The sequence below is a fragment of the Callospermophilus lateralis genome, unplaced genomic scaffold, assembly GCF_048772815.1.
Source record: "Callospermophilus lateralis isolate mCalLat2 unplaced genomic scaffold, mCalLat2.hap1 Scaffold_74, whole genome shotgun sequence".
Taxonomy (NCBI): Eukaryota; Metazoa; Chordata; class Mammalia; order Rodentia; family Sciuridae; genus Callospermophilus; species Callospermophilus lateralis.
In genome coordinates, this window is record NW_027515420.1 from 7,276,663 (window position 1) to 7,299,098 (window position 22,436).

The 22,436-nt window shown below is 37.5% G+C and overlaps 1 pseudogene; it reads right to left on the bottom strand.

Annotated features, from left to right (window-relative positions):
- Positions 1-9,790: 9,790 nt before the first annotated feature.
- LOC143389918 (lipase member I-like) overlaps positions 9,791-22,436 on the bottom strand; it is a 60,473-nt pseudogene continuing 47,827 nt past the window's right edge.

Sequence of the window (22,436 nt, forward strand, 5' to 3'; positions counted from 1 at the left end):
AATAGCTTTGTTATACTCTCAGTGAATTTTCCAGGGGGCCAGATCAGTATTAGAATAATTGTTGCAAAAAAAATTGATATCAACTTTGGAGTCTTCTAGGTGAATTTCTCATGTATATAGTGCTCACACATCCTCATATCTATAATTCATGGGTACTTCTTTTATGAGGTAATTAATTCTTAGCTGTACTTGTTAGGTATATAATGATTCATAATAATTCTTTGGATATGAATGAAATGCTAATACTTTAAAACACTTCGATTATACACAGGAAATATAGACATAATTTATGCTACATTCCTCCAAATATTGATATTATCAATTAATGTCAAATAACACCAGTAAATTTTTCCCAATACTATTTTATTTTTATTTTTAATAGAAATGATTATATTTGAGGTGTTCAATGTGATAATTAAATATACATATACATTATAAAATAATTGATAGAATGAAGATAGCTAGATATCCATCACTTCAGATAATCACATATTTTTGCAGTGGGAACATTTAATATCTAGTCAGCAAATTTCAAATCTATTAATACGATATTATTAAATACAGACACCCTTCTGTACCTTAGATGTCTAGAACTAGTTCTACATAAATGAAACTTTGTATCCTTTAAGCAATATCTCCTCATATCCCCCACTTTCACCCCTCTTAACTATTATTTTAATCTGCTTCTATGAATTTGACTTTTTATTATTGCACCTGTTAGTGAAATTATTCAGTGTTTTGTTGTTTTCAGCTTATTTCTCTTAACACAAAGTATAGTATTGCAAATGGCAAGATTTTCTTCTTTTGTAAAGCTGAAAGATCTCCCATTGTGTTTCAGTTTCTTTTTTCATCCCTCTTGGGTCACTTAGACTGTTTCTTTATCTTGGCTTTTCTAATCAATGATGTAATAAACATAGAAGTGTACATGTCTTTGAGACATTGATCTCATTTCTTTTGGATATGTATTCAAAAGTAGAATTCCTATGATGATGATGATGTTTTCCATGTGTAATTTTTTAAGGCTGTTCATGTGTATTTTCCATAATGGCTTCCCCAACTACATTTCTATCAGCAGTGTGTAGCAGTTTCCTTTTCTCCACATCCTTGCCAATACCTTCATTGTTTTAATATTATTAATTCTAACAGATGTGAGGTCTTGACTCATTGTGATTTTTTAAAAAATATTTATTTTTTAGCTGTTGTTGGATACAATACCTTTATTTTATTTATTTATTTTTATGTGGTGCTGAGGATCAAACCCAGGGCCTCTCACATGCTTGACATGTGCTCTACCACTGAGCCACAACCCCAGCCCTCACTGGGATTTTGATCTGCATTTCCCCAATGATTGGTGAAAGTAAGCACCTTTTCATGTCTATTAGCCATTCTATATTTCAACAGAATGATATCTATTGGCCTCATTTGTCCCTCCACCTTTTTTTTCTATAATAGAATTTTTAGCCTTTTTGTTCTTGGGCTATATAAGTTCCTTATAGGTTTTTGATATTAACACATTACTAACATCTGTAAGTATTTTCTCCTATTACATATGTTATTTTTAAAATTCATTGATGGCTTCCTTTTCTGTGCAGAAGGTTTGTAGCTTTGGTGCACCCCTATTTGTTTATTTTTACCTTTTTTTCCTGTGTTCTTGGGAACATATTCAAAAACTCATTGCTAAGACCAGTGTCAAGATCTTTTCCCCTGTTTTCCTCTAGGAGTTTTATGGTTTCAGATCATACATCTAAGTTTTTAATAAATTTCTAGATGATTTTTGCATATGGTGAAAGACAAGGTTCCAGTTTCGTTCTGTTAAACGTAGATGTTCAGTTTTCTCAACATCATTTATTGAAACCTATTCTTTTCCTTCTTGGTGTTCTTGTTAGATTAGTGACAGGATGTTTGTTTATTTCTAGACTCTTTTCTGTTCTGTTAGTCTATATGTATATATTGGTGCCAGCACCATACTATCTTAATTATTGAAGCTTTGTACTATAATTTGTAGTCAAGAAGTAGAATGCCTCTAACTTTATTTTTTCTCAAGATTTCTTTGGTTTTTTGGTTCTTCATGGTTCCTTAATAATTTAGATTTTTTCAATCTCTAAGAAAAATGCTATTGGCATTTGTCAGGAATTATATTGAATCTGAAGATTGTTCTGGGTAGTTAGTTTCTTACTTTTTTTCAGTTAAACATTTAATTTTATTTTATATGCTTATAAAACAGCATAATGTGTCTCAGTTTGCAATAAAGTCTACATTACTGGAAGTGGAAGCTGGAAAAGGAGACTGTGATCCAGAATAGGTAGACACTTTTTAATACTTTATGATGGCAAGTTTCACAACTTCACTGGAGCTTTATTCCTTGATGAAACAGATGAACTGTGATTGCACACGTTTATTCTGGTTCTCATTGTTGAAGAATTTTTTCTGTTGTTGTAAGTACTCCTTGAATAAATGTAGGAACAGGGCAAACTTAATTTAACTAAATAAAACTCCAAAGAAAACATAATGATTTCATTACATGAAATCAATCAGGGGCTTCCAAATTTTTCCACAGTTTGTTAAAGAAAGAAAATCAGGTTTTTGTTCTACCCCCACTGCTAATTTATTGTGTGACACAAGGAATGTCACAACTTCTCTGGAACTTTTTCCTAAAAAATTGTATGAAATCATTTCTAAAGTCCCCATCATTTCTGAAATTCTAGAATTCTTTGATTTCAGCTATAACATTATGAAAAAGAAAGGGTTTTTTTCTTTTTTATCATTATTATTTTTTTACATGACAGTGGAGTATACTTTGAAATATTATACATACATAGAATAAGAATAATATAAATATTATACATACATAGGATACTGTTACTGTGGTTGTACATGATGTAGTGTTACACTGGTCATTTATTTATATATGAGGATAGGAATGATATTCCATATTCATTCTACTGTCTTTCCTATTGCAGTCACCCCCTCCCTTTGCTTCAATTCCCTTTGTCTAGTCCAGTGAATTTCGAATCCCTCCTGTTTGTTGTGACTTATCATCCACGTATCAGAAAGAGCATTCTGCCTTTGGATTTTTGTGACTGACTTATTTAATTTAGCATGATATTCTTTAGTTCCATTTACTTACAAGCAAATGCCATAATTTCATTCTTCTTTATGACTAAGTAATATTCCATTGTGTATATATACCACAATTTTTTCATCCATTCATCTCTTCAAGGGCACCTAGGTTGGTATCATAGCTATTTTGAATTGAGCTGCTATAAACATTGAAGTAGCTGTGTCACTGTAGTATGCTGATTTTAAGTCCTTTGGATATAAAGAAAGGAGTGGAATAACAGTGCAATACAATCATAATTTTTTGCATTACGATTCTTAATACACATTTATACCATGATTTATTAAATCTCTGTATTTATAGTGTTGACTCTAGCTCAGCAGTTCCTTCGACACAGAATGTACAACCAGTCCAAGTGTTCTAAGGAATCTCCAGACTGCTTTCTGAGTATTTTCACCAATCTCTGCTGTTTGCAACAATCCTGCCCAGAAAAAAAATCACTCTCAATTGATTGTTACTTTTTCATGCTGCAAACAATTGTACATCTGCATCTTCTATTTCATTTTGTCCTTTTGTTATCTTTGTCCACAGTGTTAATTATTTTTGGATGTTTCATCTCATCCTCAAACAATATACTTGAAACACTCCTGGGGATGCATTGCATAAATATTGAATGTGTTAAAGACAGAGTCTGAGGTAATTCAGAATGAATTTAAGTAAGTTGACTGGAATCAGTTTTTACTTAGGAAATCTTCTAGGAACAACCCTGGCATATTTAAAATAACTGTTCATAGAGATGCAATCTGCATGTGCATTCCAGAAAATCCATGAATCACAATCATAAAGGAAAAACACCAATTAAAATGCAGGAAAACTGCTAAAAAGGAATTTAGAAAAACATTACCAGTTACAATAATAAAAAAAAAACTAGGAAAATGCTTCATAACAAAAATCTTTTAATAAGATCAGATGAATGGGGCTGGGGATGTGGCTCAAGTGGTAGCATGCTCGTCTGGCATGCATGCGGCCCGGGTTCGATCCTCAGCACCACATACCAACCAAGATGTTGTGTCTGCCGATAACTAAAAAATAAATAAATATTAAAATAAAAAAAAGATCAGATGAAGATAATGTGACAACAATGAGATGTTAAATGAAAAAGGAAAATGTGGAGTATACACAAGCTGCAATTACATACATGTTTTATGGATTTAGTGGACAAATAGGAGATCTGTTCCACCTGACAAACAGAGAAGTGGCAACAGTAATTAGAAGTCAAATGCCTTGCATTGCATTTGGAATAATGTCTTGGGTCTGACACCAAGGACACAGGCAATTAAAGAAAGGAAAGCAACCCACAGAAGAGAAGAAAATATTTACAAATCATATCTAGGATACATAAAGAACTCCTAAAATTCAATAACAAAAACAAACAACTTGGTTTTAAAATGAACAAAAGACTTGCATAGACATTTCTCTAAAGAAAATAATCAATAAACACATGAAAAAATACTATAATAATTATTACAGAAATGCAAATCAAAGCCACATGAGATCCACTTCATACCCATTAGGATGGCCCTAATTAAAAAAAAAATCAGGAAATAAGTGTTGGTGAAGATGCAGAAAATGAGAGCTCTGAGGTATTGTTGATGGGATCATACATTAATGCAGCCACTCTGGAAAACAGGATGGCAGTTTCTCAAAAATTAAAAATAAAATCACCATATGATCTAGTAATTCTATTAGTTGGTATATAACCCCCACCATTTGAAGGCAGGGTATTGAAGAGATACTTGTATACCTGTGTTCATAGCACCATTGTTCACAATAGCTAAACCTAAGAAGCAGCTTAAATGTCAAAGGATGAATGAAAAAGCAAAATGTGACATAGAAACATCTAATGAAATATTATTCTGACAGATGCTACAATATAGATGAACCTTGAGGATATTATACTAAATGAAAAGAGCCAGCCCCCCCCCAAAAAATAAAATACCATATGATTCCACTGATAAGAGGTACCTAAAATAGTCAAATGTATTGAGGCAGAAAGTACAAAAGTGGTGCCAGGGCTGCAGGGAGAATTAGGAGTTATTGTTTAATAAGTTCAAAGTTTCAGTTTTGTAAGATGAAAACTTCTGGAGTTGAAAGGAGGTGATAGTTGCATAGGAATGCAAATGTACCTCATACCATCTATCTACAATGTTTAAGATGGAAAATGTTATGTTGCGTATTTTTACCTTAATACAAAAAAGGTGTTATTAAAAATTATTCAAGTATATTTAATGAAAAACAATGAATTACAATAAATGACAATATCATCTAAATGTTCATTTAAAGTTCATTACAAAACACTATTCGGCCAGAATTATATAAGCAAAAGCGAGTATTATAAACAGAAAAGTTTCAAGACCATTTCACCAGTTCATTTCATTAAAAATTTATTTCAGTAACCTACTAAATACTAGAGATGAAGTTGTTGTTTCTATAAATCTTTAAAAATAAAGTGCTGAAACAAATTTCCATTCATGAAAACTTAACTATGCCTTCTCCTGCCAGGATCCATATCCCTAAATTAGGGGAGAGTAGGGTTAGAGTGTGAGGGTGAGTCAGCTTCCCTATCACTCAATGTAAGACTGTCTATTACATACTAAAATGTTACTGGTTGACTAAATAGTGGTCCTTTAGTAACACCAGAACCTCCAATAAAGTGAAACCGAAGCAAAACAGATAACCAGAGAGTCAGAGATTCCCTCTCCTTTATCTCTCACATCTCTGCCAAATATCTGAAACCCATCCCAGTGAGCTCACAGAAAATAGATGAAGGGGTTTTAATTATTTGTATTTTGCTCATTCCTTAGTATTGTGAAATATTGTAGACCTATCAAAAATACAGAAATGTTAATGTACATTTATTCACTGTCTCCCAAATTTATTGAATTATAACATTTTTCATATTCACTCTTTTTTTAAAGAGAGAGAGAGAGAGAATTTTTAATATTTTTTTTTTTTTTTTTTTTTTTTTTTTTTTTTTTTTTTAGTTTTCAGCGGATACAACATCTTTGTTTGTATGTGGTGCTGAGGATCGAACCTGGGCTGCATGCATGCCAGGCGAGCGCACAACCGCTTGAGCCAAATCCTCAGCCCCATATTCACTCTTTTAAAGAGAAATGAAACATTACAGGTACTCTTCACCCTTTCCCAATCCTGCTCCCACCTTCTATTCCAAGGGCCAGACCTCACCCAAATTTCATATGTTTCTTTTAATAATATTATTATTGATGTTACTACAATTTTTTCATATTTTATACTATTTTAGCATTTATTTTAATACATTAAAAATAGTAATCAGTTGTAACAGCCTCCACTTTGTTCCCTGATGATCCCAACCTTCTGTTCTTCACACCCTTGGGGAATTTTCTCTCATTAAGTGAACAGAATATGTAATGTGATGCCACTTAGAAGGTTAGGTCATAAAATGACTATGACTTCTATCTTGGGTGATCTCTCGTATTCTTTCTAGGATTCATCTTTTTGGAGGAAGTCAGCTGGCCATGCTATGTCATGAGGCAGCTCTGGAAAAAGATCTACATAGAGGCACCAATAGTCAAGAAGTGAGTTTGAAGGCAGCTTCATCAAAGATTCTGAGCCAGAGTGAGCTGCTAAATCCTTCCAGGATCCCTGATTAACAGAACCTACAAGATAATAAGTGTGTATTTTTTTAAGCTAACATGTTTGGGGTTTATTACCAATAAATAACTAATACAGAAGTACCTACCAAGCTTTTAAACTTTTTTCACACAAAATTAGTTTATCACACTGTATGAACATAGCACAGTTTGCTCATTTTTAAGTTGATGAGCTTTTATATGCATGATACTACAAATAATTGCTGCAACAAAATTTTCCCCACTTCTGATCTTATCATTTTAATTTAATAAAAATGCACATAGCCAGGATGGAGATATAGCTCAGTGATAGAGTATATGCTTAGCATGCATAAGGTTTTGGGTTCAATCCCTAGCAGAAAAAAAAATGCACATAGGTAACCAATATTCAAGTTCAAATTTTAGTTCAGGGATCAAAAGAAATCAGACAGAATAAATAATTATTTGCCTAGAGTAATATGACTTTTGGGGGGGTGAGGAGCTGGAATTGAACTCAAAGCCTTGTGAATGCTAAGCATGTGCTGTACCACTGAGCTACACCTCCAGCCCCTTTTCTAAGCAGGTGATTCTGAAATTGTAGAATGAAGGCAGCCACAGAACATATTTCAAACCCAGATTGAGGTACACAGGGCAACAGTTTCTCACAATTACCCTAAAGATATCAAGATGACATGGTTAGCATGCTCTTTGCTTTTCTGCTGTTCTAAACTAACGTTCAACTGCAAAATTTCCCAGTAACTCCTGTGATTTTTGTGATTGGGGAGATATCCTCTGGGAGAATTTCCTGGGAATCACATGAAAAAGAGTCAAGAGCCCCCTCTTTTCCTGCTCTCCCAGTGAGACACAGCAAGCTCTGCCCAAAAGTGCACAGTGAAGCCCCTGGGCTGCCCGTGTCTCTTAGTGAATCTCCTAAGCAATGGGAATGTGTCCTGCATTCTCTCTCCTAGCAAACCAGGGTGGCTAAAATGCTAACATGAATTAACAGTGCTTCATGGTGTGACAAAGGTCTTTAAGGTTCTCTTCTATTTTTGATTTACAGAATTTTAAAGCTGACATTAACAATCATTCCTTCCTTAGAGTATCTTGGATGTAAAATTGTATTCTCTGGGGTATTCATACTAACCATATTTCTTTATGTTTTTATATTTTCTATCACATGGATAGGAAAAGAAAACCCAGGAAATTATTACTTCCCAGTTTTAACTACAACCATTGAAACCAACTACTTCCAACATCACTACCTCCAACACCACCCTCACTGAGACATAAAAGTGCTAAATAAGAAAAGGTGGCTTTGATGAGAAATGCAAATACAGCAACACCATGCAATGAACTGCCTTGAATGGCTGCCGTTCTTATGCACACCCAAATGGGGGGATCTATTTAAAGAGATGTCAGACTTGTCAAAGCACCTCAGTCACCATTTCATCACAACTTAAGATTTATTAAAAAAAAAAAAACAACAAAAAGATCATGTATAAAATTCCTTCATCATTTGAATCATTTTTAGAAGCAATCCGTATTCCTCTCAGAATAGATTTCACCTCATATGCATCATCAGAAGAAATACATACAAAGTCCAACCTTCCACCGAAACTGACCTGTGCAGATGCTTCAGAATAGAAAAGACAATAAGAACCGGCCCTGGATGGTTTACTTGGCCCTGTCCTGCACCATTTCCACCCAGTGAGTCACCACCACCTCTGCCAGGACTGTTCTCTGTTTTCAGGCACAAGTTCACCTTGTCTCCTCACCTGCACACACAGCCTTGTACAGAGGAAGTGCTTGAGAATGATCTGTGCAACGCATACAGATTTAAAATAATGGACTTAAGGAGTAAAACAGACAAACTAACAGGAGAAAATGAACATTTCAATAGAGCTTTCTCAAGCACTCCTCATGCTCATTGTCCCATCTTCTCTTCAAAGGATCAGTTGTGGCTCCAGTGAAGGTAAATAGAACAAAGTGAGGTTACAGAACATCCTTCGTGCCTGCAGGTCATTAGGGAGACAAATGCCCTCCTTTGGCAGGAAAGCTGACACGAAGGAGTCCAAAGTACTAACAGAATCTCGGAAATTAGAGGTATTTTTCAGACAAAGAGTTCTATAGTAAAACTTGGTCCCTGACGTCTAAAAGCCACTGCTGGAGAATATTCTCCAGCCTCCACCCCAGACTGCTATTCACTTAACAACATGTTCCCTACTAAGTGTGTATTGTCTAAAGAACTCAATGCTCTCCATAGAATAATTCTGGAAGGCAAACAGAAAATTTATGAGCAGTGGCTTCTTGAGGAGGGGACTGGAGGGAGAGACTTCATGTTTAATATATTGCACCATTTGAATTTTTTTGTAACCTCATGCTCACATAGTAATTTTCCATTGAAAAGAGTTGGTTTCAGGCTGGGGATCCAGCTCAGGGGCACAGCACTTGCCTAGCATGAGGCCCTAGGTTCAATAACCATCAGGACAAAAAAAAAAAAAAACGTTGGTTCAAATGTTGGATAAAAGAATATGTTCAAACATGAGGGGGGGGGAGAAAAGATGGATCCACTGAAAATAGAGCAGTGATTAGTGGAGTGAAGGAAGGGGATTGAGAAGGAGGGAGGGAGGACTTGAGAAGGGAGGAACTTCATAATGAAATTAATGAAATCATGATATGAACACATATGAATAGACCACAGTGAGTTCCATCTTTATGGATGTCTGTAAAGCACGAATTAAAATAATAATAAATAAAAGGAAGCCCAGTAGAGGAGAAGAAGGCAAAAAGGAAGAAGGAGGAGGGGAGGGAAGAGAAAGTACTTGAGACTGAAATAGAGCAAATTGCATCCCATGAAGATATGACTCTGTCAAAATAAACCCACTATTATGTATAACCATAATGGACTAATAAAAACATTTTTAAAAAATAAAATGCTCAAAATCATAGCCTGCTTCCAACACACAAAGCCAAAAGATGAATACAGTGTTTCCTTCACAAGCGGTTCGTGAGCTGTGTATGTGAAGGGAGAGGATTCCATGGGGAGTTGAGGGAAAAGTTTTCATTTCCTGCCAAGGACAACTTAGGGGGAAAGTGATTTTTCATCCATGAAGAGGGTCCATGTGGAGACCCTCCTCTGAGAAGGCACAGGTCCTCCAAAGTGTTTGCAGTCTGGGGAAATCACGCAACTGCTGCCCAAAGCCCTCAAATCCTCCACAAAACTCTGATCCTGAGGAAGATGGTCACCAGGGATGAGTCTGTAATAGAGGATGATTAAAACAAAGGTAGACCTGCATTTTGCTTTAGGCAGAAAAAAAGTTGTGGGTTTTTTTTTGGGGGGGAGGGGGGTGGTTAGGGTGGAGGGGTGTTAAAATTTATAATAATTTTACAGGATTTCTTAGGTTCTCTCTATTTAACCCGCTCCTTCCCACATGTGAAAATAATATTGTAAACAGATAATAAAAAACTCCTAATAGATATATTAAATAACATTATTAAAATTAGACTACTGTTTATATGACTGAATTCATTTTTTTCTTTTTGTGTTCTTTAACTCTTATCTAGAATGCATTGATTCCAGTGATCCACATCTTATGATTCACCTAATGATTAATAAGTGACCTAGTAACTAGTGCAAAGCTAGTCCTCAGCTAGTCATCAGTCTTTCGAACATTATTTAATTCTGTTTTCAACTTTTATTTAGTTTCATTTGAACCAGTGAATTTTGATTTGGATGAGAATTGTGGGACACTAACTATCTGGCCTGGTTTTCAACCTGACATTGCCCTTTTTGCTAGAGGATTCTGTTTTTTCCTGTAGTGTTTCCCTTTTCACAGAGCACACAGTTTGGTGATGTGTGTTTCTATTACACTTGCAGTGGTCACTAATGGCAGACAGACTTATTAGTAGCTTTGACTAAATTAAATAATTGAATATATCTAATAATTAACCATAACAGTTTCTCCTGATAAATAGAAACCCATTTTCTCATATTGTAAACCCTTTAGATTTAAAATAATTAAATTTTAACCACTGTTAAATATATATGTATGTATATGTATGTGTATATATATAAAATTTGACCAAAGGAAATGTATCCTGGTTATAAAAGGTAAATATTTATAAATTATTCTTTATTTAATTCTTCATGTAAACTTCACCTGTTAGATTGTTCAAATTTATATACTCTAATGCATATTTCATGTACTCATCTCCAACATTTAACAAACTAGTGTTAAATATTTAACTTTTATTAAAGTCTTTCATGGTATGATGAAAAAACTTGAGGGGATTAAAGGTGGAGAATTTTAAAACAGCGAATTTGGCTTATGCAGTGGACTAAGCAGAGGTTCCTGAACATTGAACACTGTTGGGTTTTAAAGTTGATCATAACTGAGATTGATTTCAGTAGGACCTGCAATGCCACTGTCACCAAAGAGAAAGGCAGTAATAAATACTTCCTTTTTTAATATCCATACTTTTCACTTTAACCTTAATAACTATCATGTTTTTATTTTGTTGATGGAATACATTCACATGTCATGTAATAACAGCTGATAAATATGGAACATGTACTGTGTACTAGGCACCATTTTATATATGCTGAGATTATTTAAGGATCACAGCACCTTTTAGCATAGATATGGTTACTTTTTATAGATGATGAGACTGAAGGTCACAGAGACAGTAAATGGCATGCTTCTTGGTTCTGCCCCTAGTGTTGACCCCATAGTCCATTTTGGGGATCACCATTATGGTGAGCTATCTTCCAACATAAAAAACTTCTATGAACCTCCCTCTGGTTTAAAAAGATATACCTTCAGCACACTAGGTGATTGAATTCTGATCAGTGCAAAAGTACAGTTACTTGGAGACTATTGGGAGCACATCCTGAAGGACACAGGAGAATATATTCTAAATGGAAACTTGTGTATTACTTAAATAACTGTGGTAATTTAGGAAGTCTACTTTCTAGCTGTAAGTATTCCTGTGTTTGGAGCCTTTCCAATCTTTTGTATTAGGATATATATACAGTATACATATCTAAATACACCTAGCTTTCTTGGCTACAATCTAACCAAGAAATACTTAAGTGTTCTAATGTAAATACTCCATCTTTTCCTGCAGACTTTCACCCAAGAGAAGGATATGTTCAGTAGATACAGATCATCTTTTCCTCAAGACCAAGTACTCCTCCAGGTTTTCTTAGTAGTGATATTTTAGTCAACCCCCCAAAACTTCAAATTTGACTTTTAGTAACTTTCTTTGGCTGTTACCTTAGCTGACTGAAGCTCTTTTCTAAGAGTCTCTTTTTATAAAAACAACTAACCTCTTCTGTATCCCATAGGATGACTGAAAATATAAAGCTATTTTTTAAATGCTATTACTGGTGTTACATCTCAAAATTTACATTTCTATTATTAATCTTGTGTTGATTATCTAATCTCACAATTCTTATTAATTCAGAACTCCTGCTTTTGAATCATCTTATACTAATTGTTACATTTATATTTTGTCTCTTTATTTAGCAAGTTTTCACTATTAATTATAAGATGGAATCTAGTTATGATAGGCACAAGTTCTACCTCATATCAATTAGTAAGAATCATGTCTCTCCTAATGTCCTTGTTATGAGGGTCTGTGGTTCAAACTGCAACTCTAGAAATGTACACCCATTTATACCAGTGTTTTGTAGAATGATTATACCGTATATGCTTCCCAAGGTATCCATAGCTTTGCATTCCCTCAATTGTCTTCATAAATGCTATTTAGTTATTCTGACAAATTTCAAATTTCTTGTTCATAGAAATATACATATTCTGTACAAAAATGCTAGCTTATTTTAGGATCTCCAGACTCATAAATATATGAATATGTGAGTATTCTGTATTTGAGTTGTGGATATGTTCACATGAATTTGTGAGTATAAAAATTCCTCTATTTTTAAAATTTCTATGCTGTCTGCTTTACTGTATTATGAAAATCTTTAGCTCTTAAACACTATTGTCTGTGAAGTTCATATCATGACTGCTTTAAGCATGTAATAGGTGAGATCCATAAGTGACAGTGATTGAGAATATGGCCTAAGGTAAAAGTATTTTTATTATATACCTCATGAAAGCAATCAGTCAAAACATGAGAAACATGAAACTAAGGAGGAAGATCAAAGATGTCATACTTGGTGTGCTTTTACTGCATTGTTACTAATAAATCAGGTCTGCAGTGAGAGTGATGCTTGGATAAGGCTAAACTGAAGTCAGTTTCTCAAGAAATAACATCTTTAGATTTTTATACAAATATTTTAAAATGTTCTTTTAGCATTTAACCATCTCCTTGAGTTTCTCTGAATTTGCTAATACTATGAGAGATCAAGTGAAAGTTTCAGACCACAGAGGCATTATAATCTACTCAAATCAGTATTTACTGCTAATTCCTCACTATGTTTCTATATCATCTGTTTATTACTGAGGATCCTTCTCTTGAATTATTTCAGAGGTCTGTTGGGGATCCATCCCATGACCTCCCGTTGGGGGATGATCACAATAGTTAATCAGAATTGACTTTAGTGGTTCAGAATCAAAATATGAGTTTGAGTGGCAGGTTTTCTTTTCTTGCTAGATTATTAGAGGTCTGAGTTCTGAAAGAAGGAACAGCGTAATGTGATGGCAAGGGCTAGCTATAACTATATACCAACTGTTATGGTAGAAGTTTAATATTTTTGGGGATGATGAGATCACCAGCCACCTTATCTCTCCTTCCTTAAGAGGAATTATGAATGAGGGGTTTGTATAGTATAGAATCTGCCATGTAGGCTTGTGTTTCTGTCCCTTTAGTGATCCATCATTGTCTTTAGTATCTCACACAGTTGGCAATGATGATAGCTTTTAAATCATTTTTTTTTTCTTTTGGGGCAGGTTTCTTTCCTCTGGCAGAAGTATTAGAAAGTTATGAAATAGCAAATTCATCACTTTTTTCTGCATGTATAGCAAAGCACAAAGACAGAGAACTTCTTATGTATTGGACTATTTTGCTTGGATGTACTTACATGGTCCTGTAAGAGTGGAATGACCCAAATTTACACAAACATCTAGTCCAAGTTTATCAAGACTTCTTACCCATGAAGAAGAAAATACAGAATTCATTTTCCACTCATTTAAATATTTATTGAGAAACTTCTGTATGCCAAACAATTGTTCCAGAATTATAGCAATGAGCAAAATAGAAAAACAAGTTCCTGCACTTACAGCCAATTCCAGTGGAAGCAGATAATTAACAAGTAAATAAGCCAAAAGCTGTTGAAGGCTTATAGTAAAAAAAAATAAAGCTTGGAAATGGGATAGAAAATTTTGGAGTCAGGGAGGAAGGCATTGAAAGGTGACATGTGAGAAATAACCAGAAGGAAATGAGTGAGGGAAACATTAAGCTATCAGAAGGAAGAATGTTGTAGGTATAGGAACAGCCAGGGTAGCCATCTCAGGAACTCTCCAGGCACCATGAGAGGCAGCAAAAAGGCCAGTGTGTCTGGAGTGAGCTATTCTGTCCTTGCAGATGGTCAGAGACATCTAGGAACCAGGACATCAATTAAAAGGACTTAGATTTTCTGTGCCAATTGGGAAAATACTAGAAGGTTTTGAACAAAGCATCCTAAAGTGACTTACACACTGTAACAGGATCCTTTTTTTCTGCTATGTTGAGAAAAGACAGTTGGCATGCAGCGTAGAAGCAGAGCCCTGTTAGAGTGTTGTCAATGATTCAGACTCTATGGTAGAAGTCAAGCTGATGCTTGGTGTCTTTTAAGGGAGGAGTCAACAGGGTAGACTTGTAATGGATGATGAGAGAGGAGATGACAGCAAATAGAAAAATGACTTGCTTTTTGCTGAGATAAAGACCATGAGAAGTACAGAGTTTGGGGTAGAAGGAAGAAAATGAATGACTGCTAAGATTTCAGGTTTAGACGTGCTAAGTTGAAGTGGCCTTGATGTGGAGACCAAAACAGGTCATCAGATGGAGTACACATAAGTTTACAATCATCAGCATGTGTATAAAACTTAAAGAAAATAAATCATCAAGAAAGTGTGAGTATAGATATAAACAAGAATATGGCCAGAGTTCTGGTGACACCAATGTTGGTCAGAAGATGAAAAGTAATGCACCAAGAAAGCAGAGCAGCCAGAGTATGGATCTGTTGAGAGTGAGAAATGTGGTGTCCTGGGTAAGAAAAAGCACTACAGAAAGGAGGTCATGTGTGTTTATTGCTGCTAACAGGTCCAAAAAAAAAAAAAAAGAGTTCTGAGAAATGACCACTGATTTATTTGTAGTCAAGGTCATTGGTGATTTTGAGAGGAAAAGTGTTAATGGGTCAAGGGTTGGTAAAAGTTTAATTGGGAAATTCAAGTGGGAAAAGATAAATTGCAGAAATAAAATATGAACAATTCTAAGTTTTGTTATAAGTGAAAGAGCATAGATGGTGTGGCAGTTGGTCAGGAGGCATCAATCTGCCTGAGGAGGCAGGATGGTCCTAGGTTCTGCAGACATTCACCTGCCAGGAATGTGAGCAGTAGCCATTTGTAGTCTGTGACCTCAAGGACCTTATCTTGGGTAAATATAAATTCTTGAAACATTTTCCACTGATACACTGGTGCTAATAAGAGATAGATTAACCAAGCCAGCTATTAGTGTACCAGTATTCTTCCTCTTTTTAACCCTTACTTTGCATTCAATAATTTCTCTGATTCTTCTGTAAAAATTAGTTTTTAATTGTATTTCTCAAAAGCCTTTTACACTTCAATTTGTTATTTTCATATTTGTCCCCTGTCCTAGTCTAAGTTAATTGAGGAGGGATATATTTTATTTTTCCTTACATTTTACCTTACATCTGCACAGATTTTCTTTTGTTCCATAACTATTTTTTTAATAAATTACTATTGTGCTTCATTGTGGTAGATGATGGATTTGTTTTAAAGGTCAGTGTCTTCATAAGGTTTGCAATTAATTTCTAAATATAGGATTGTGTTTGGTGGTTTTGTTTTTTTACAGAGTCCCTGTGAAGCAAGCATAGTGAGAACAGGTTCACTGCAGCTCAGTAGCTCCTCCATCTGGGAACTTCATCTTTGAGGAGAACAAAGCGAAAAGCACTTTCCCCATCCTCCAAAGCAGCCCAGCGTTCGAGTGATGGAAATGGCCGAGTGACTGGTAATGTTACTTTTCCCATTAACACTATCATTTGTATTATGTTCTGCTTAATACAAACAGAAATGATATATGTTTGTCTTTTTATTAAATAATGATATTTAGGATTTATAAATAGTCCCTGATTATTCTCACTTGACTGCTTTCTATGAATCTGCAAAACAAAATAAAATGACAAAATTATATGGCTTCATTATCCGAAAATGAGCAGATTGTAATTTGTAAACTTGTTTAGAAAACATTGCCACTCCAGGATTGACTTATATAGTGAGAGGAATGAATCTAAGTGGAATTTTGTCATTTCACAGTTGGGTACTAAAATGACTTTTAGCAAGGTCAAGGCTCAATTCTTTTTGGATTATACATAAAAAAAGCTACAGTGAAGCTATAAAGGTGCTTTATGTATGAGGCTTGTTTATAAATTGTGTTGTTCCTTTCAGCCCTGCAGTTAGTAGATGGGATTCCTCCAGACAGTGCTTTGGAAACAAGCTCTCCTGAGAGGCCATCCAGCCCAGGTATGACACCTTGACTCCACTCTGTGTCAGTACTGAAAAACAATTTCCATGACAGTTGAGGAATGGATTTAATTAGAATGCTCTATGAAAGAGATCAGATTCTTTGACCTCATTTCCCAAATTTATTTCGTGAAATGAATTCTCCTTCCCTTACTCCCCACAGGAGTAGAGATTAGAGTCTGAAACTGGCACACAATCAACATTTCAGTTCTGGAATTATACCTGGAGGACTTTCCCTGTTTGGTCTCTTGTTTTGCCTTATTCAATGTCAGGTCGACATTTGTTAACCTCCTTCCCAAGTGTACTGACACATCATAGTCAGAAACGTTTAGTATGTTTGGGGAAAAAATTTACATTAAAATTTAAATTAAAGTAGGACCAGGTATCCTACCGTCATGGTAAAAATTTGTTACTCTGAAAATACTTTCTATTATATAACTTGCATTATCAGTTCTCCTCAAATAAGTAACTGAACTAAATTTTATTAAAGCATGTACACTATGATAAAATTTTATGTGTATTTTGACTTATATGTTCAATTATCAATATTAAATTTGCATATATACTGGTATATATTGTTTATAGGATATATTCTTCATCCCCATGTTTACCAAATTTGTAATCACATGACTCACATTTTACTTATGCCTGTATCAACATGTGGTTTTATATATGCTTTCATACATAATTTCACAGTATATTCTTATGAATATTGATATTTCCCAATTCACATATTCATTCTTACACTAAAACCCTAACACAATCCAAAATTTTATATTCACCTTTATATTACTTCTATAAGAAAGGCAAATTTTACTTCAATCCTTGTACACCAACAAGAATTTTAAAGTGTATTTTGACTTTTATTTTCAATGATCAATATTAAATTCACATACATATCACTGTATATAATTTATAGGGTATATCCTTGAAATTCCCTATTTACAAAATGTCTCATCATATGATTCATACAGCAGTCTCCCTAATGTCATACCATGCATGTTTTTTATATATTTTTAACATATTTTCACACATTCATCTTATGAATACAGATATTTCCCAGTATACATGTTCATTCTTTAACCCTAATCCTAACTCAAACCAAAATTTTATATTATCTTTACATTACCTTTTTATCTAAATCCAGTAACTTGAATCCATGAAGTCCAATAAATTTTAAATTGTATTTTGACTTCTATTTTAATTGTTTAATGATAAATCTGCATCTATACTAATATATGTCATTTATAGGTTATATCCTCACCTCCACTTGTATACAACATGTGTAATCACATGACTCATATTGTATTTTTCTCTATGTCATATGATGTATGTTTATATATGTTTTGGTTCATTTTTAATGTAAATTCTTAGGACTGTTCATATTTTCACATATATATGTTAATCTTTAACCCTACCAATAACTCAAACCAAAATTTCATATTAACCCTAACCTTTCCTCTACATATTAACCAATTTTACATAAATCCATGTGATCAGGTGTATCAGGTGTATATTTATGCCTGTGAGTGCTAGCTGTGCTTACTGGTTCAGATATGTACATGTGTGTATATGTGTATATATATATATAACTGACAGGAGACCTCAGCAGTCTTGTTCAGCCAAGTAATTGCATCATCACTACCAGGTCCCTGGATTGGCACCAGCAGGTTTCCATGTTTGGCCAGAGTTATTTAGTGCTGAGCACCGCATTGGCCAGAACTCCAGTCCTCCCACAAGTTGAAGCCAGGAGGTCTGTGAGAACTCCCTTGGCTCCAAAAAGCAAAAGTTGTGCATTGACCCCAACCTCAAGCGCAACTGCAGTGGAGGGGGGGAACAACACAACATCCCTGCGCTGCCTCCTATACTCTGGCCCAGACAAGGAAACGGCAGGCACCCTACGCCACCTCCTGGGCAAGTTCTGCAGTGCCCCCTCCTGCAACACAAGCCATCCTCCCCATCTTCCCGGGAACTCTGCTTCCCCCTCGCCCTCCCTGCACATCATGTGGCCCCACCCCTTTGTTGTTGGGCACAGCCCTGCCCTCAACTCATAAGTGAATGCAAGATGCGTGCACGGACGCACACACGCAAGCACACACGCAAGCACGCAGGCATAGACGCACTGCGAACTACTTCTGTGCAGTGGTTTCCTGTGGCCTAGAAGTTTCAGGCAGATGGTGGAGAAACACGTGTCTTCAAGTAGCTGAGGACCTACCTTTGGAAGGCTGCCTGGCCTGCTCTGCTCCTGGCCAAGAAGCTTTGTTGCCCTCTGGGATGAAGTCCCTTCCAGCTTTCCACCTTGCGGTTCCTGGTGAGGATGTGAGGCCTCCCACAAAGGCAGCCTGGCACTCACCACTGTGTCCCTGTTGGCCATTGTGGATTCCAGTGGAGAACCTCAGGTAGAGAGGGCACCAGTGTGTCCAGCAGTTTGTGGGGTGCACACTGGCTGGAGTGGCGTCATGGGACCAGAGCTGGGTAAGTAATGCATGGGAAAGAGGCAAAGTGTGTCTCTCTCCCTGTAAGGTGGTTCATGGATGCGCGGACCCTGCTGAGTCCTGTTTGGGATAGGAACCTTGCTGGATAGTTCTTAGGGAACCAGGAGCAGGGTGGGGTAGGAGGTGTGAGGGGTAGGATGTAGGTGATGTAGGCTCTCCGTGGGGTAGGAGCTGGGTGGGATAGTGCAGGGGAGGGGATGCTCTGTGCTATCTCTGGAGGCAGTGACTAAAGGGGTGACCATGCTGAGGCTTGTGGGGGAAGGGTCCTGGATGGAGATCTTAGGGGACCTGAGCTGGGTGGGGTAGTGTCTGGGGAGAAGGCGCACTGTGCCTGTTGCTGCTAGGCATTACCTTGTAACATTCCTGGGCAAAACCCCACCCTCAACACACAGGCAGGTGCATGAGGCACACAAGCTTGGGCGGGCATATTGCAAACTGTTTCTGTGCTCTGAGTTTCCAGGCATCCAGAAGTGGCCAGTAGACAGTGGAGAAGCATGTTCCTCAAGTACCAGAGATCCTTCCTGCTGAACTTGGGAGCAGAGCCAAGGTAGGGAGACCTCCAGTGTCCTCAGCAATGTGTGGTGTATGGCCCTGGCTGGAGAGGTGTTGGGGGGACCAGACTGGATGGGGTAGGTGCTAGGTGTGGTAGTGTGTGAGGAGGGGGCATGCTGTTTCTGTAAACTGGTGCCTGGAGAGGAAGCTCATGCTGAGGCCTTTGGGGGCATTGCCCTGGCTGAAGAGCCTTCAGGGGAACGGAGCTGGGTGAGGTAGTTGGTGGGAGGGGGCACACTGTGTTTCTACCTGTGAGTAGATGCCTGGAGGGGGCGCTCTTGCAGAGGCCTGTGGGTACAAGGCCCTCACTGGAGAGGTGTTAGGGCACCAGGAACTGGATGGGGTAGTACATGGGGAGGGTACTTGCTGTGCCTGTCACTGCAATGCAATGCCTACAGTGGATGCTTGTGCTGAGGCCTGTGGGGGTGCAGTCCTGGCTGGAGAATTATTGGGAGACCAGAACTGAATGGGGTGGAGCTTGGTGGGGTAGGAACTTTTGTGAAGAGAGGTGCACTGTGCCTGTTCTTGCTAGGGGGTAGCTGGAGGGGGCAGTTGTCCTGAGGCTTGTAGGGGCACAACCCTGGCTGGAGAGGTCTTAGGGGACCAGAGCTGGATGAGGTAGTACCTTGGGAGGGATGAACTGTTTCTATAACTGTGAGGTAGGGCCTGGGAACATCCCTGCACATAGCCCTGCCCTCAACACACATGTGCATGCAGTGTGCACACATTCACTGATTCATGCAGGAACTTATTCCAAACTGCATCTGCACAGTGAATTTCTGGGCAGCCTAAAAGTATACTGCAGATTGTGGAGAGGCTAGGACCTTCAAATCACAGAGATCCTTTCTACTGATGGCTGCCTGGGCTGCTCCAGTCTTGCCCCTGGACTATGTCACCCTCTGGGAAGGTGTCCTTGCCGTCCTTTCTCATTCATGGTTCCTGGTGAGGATGTTGGGCCTCCCACAGGGGCAGCATGGCCCTCACCACCACCTCTTGTTGGTCTTTGTGGACTTATGAGGACAGTCTCAGGTAGGGAGGACTCCAGTGTCCCCAGTGGTATGTGGCATATGGCCCTGGGTGGAGAGGTTTTAGGGGACCGGAGCTGGGTGGTGAAGTAGTTCGGTGGGTAATGTGTGGTGATGGGGCACACTGTGCCTGTCTCTGCGAGGCAGTTACTTGATGGGGCGCTCATGCTGAGGCCTGGAGGGGGCGCTCAGCCCTGGCTGGAGAGGCATTGGGGACTGGAGCTGGATGAGTTAGAACTGGGTGGGGTAGTGTGTGTGGAGGGGGCTTGCTGTGCTGGCCCCTTGAGAGGGCCCTCTTTCTGAGGCCTGTTGGGGTTGGACCCTTGCAGGAGAGGTGTCCTGGGACCAGCGGCTAGGTGGGGTAGTGTGTGGGGAGGGGGCACTCAGTGCCCGTGGCTGCAAGGTGATGACTGGAGCAGACACACGTCTTGAGGCCTCTGGGGGTGCAACCCTGGCTGGAGAGGTGCAGGGGGACTGGCAGCTAAGTGGGGTAGTGGGTGCATGCTGTGAGGGAGTGCCTGGAGGGGGCACTAGTGCTAAGGCCTGTTGAGGTGGGGAAGTGTGGCATTGGAGTTAGTGTGCTGTTCCTGGGTGCTCTTGGCAGGAGCTGAGTGGGTGTGGCAGAGGTTGCAGGGCAGTGGGGCAGAGGCACTTGGGTGCTGTTCCTGGGTGTTCCTGGAGGCAGCTGAGTTTGTGTGGTGGAGGTTTTAGGGCCGGTACCTGGCTTCAATAGTGGGACCTTGTTGGGGGAGTAAGTGTGAAGGGAAACTTTGGTTGGGGGCTGACCTGAATGGGGGAATGTTGAAGGGAGAAAGAGAAACACCTGGTTTAAATGGGAGTACACATGTATCATTTTTAAAGTTGTGCATATGGTGTATCATTTTAAAAGCTGTGTTCTAAACTTTATCTGCCAGTGTTTTCTTTTGTTTGTCCCCCCAAAAGAGTAAATTACAAGTTTTCAGTGTAAGTCTATTCTCTACATTCTGTACATATAATTTATGTGTTCTTCTTGTACCTTATATTTTATTACAATTAGGTGATTTGTAATGATTCATTGTTTATATATCAATGACTTTCATATTTTAAATCAATCATTTTTATGGATACCATTTTTGTAAGTCCTCATTTTCTTTGCTTTTTAGTTCACTATTTCCCAGTAAGTACAATTACTCATCCATTGGCATTTCCCTTTTTGCTGTGCAAAGGGTATATTCATTCTGAAATACTTTGATGTGTATTTTGTCCAGTGTGTCTTACTCAAGCTTCATGGAAATTTAATTATCAGTTGTTTTTGTCTTAAAATTTGAGATAAACTATTGTTGAAATGGTCAGGTTTTTAAGGCATTTGTCTTATGTTGACATGACATTTTGCTCTTTTGAGACATGCATTTTGTAAGTACATGTCTTTATAGTAACACCCATATTTCATGTCAATTTTTTTGTTCATACAACCAGTTTTAGTAAAAAAAGGCTTTCTATTTTTTCACTTCATCATTCGATATGTTTGAGCCTCTGTTCATATTCTATAGGTGGGAATTGATTATGATCACCATTCTGATAAAAGAAGCTGGTAGCAAAGTTAGGGCTAATTTTTATTTTTACCACAAGGTCATTTGTCATAACGAGTTTTTACTTAGGGGTTTTACAAGTTAGCATCAAAGTAGGCAATTCAGAATATAAACATTAACCAGCACTATTATAATTAATTTTTTTTTACTTTTGGGATTTCACAGTGGGATTGAGAACTATATGAGGAGTATCATTTCTTAGAAGTATTTTTAAGTATAGCAGCTTAATAAATATGCCTAGATGCAACCAAGCATATTAATATTTAACATTAATATTTCCATATTTTAATGGAAATATTAAGCCCTGAATTCCTGGGCTGGGGTTGTGGCTACACCTAAACATATATGCGTGGTGTGTGTGTGTGTGTGTGTGTGTGTGTGTGT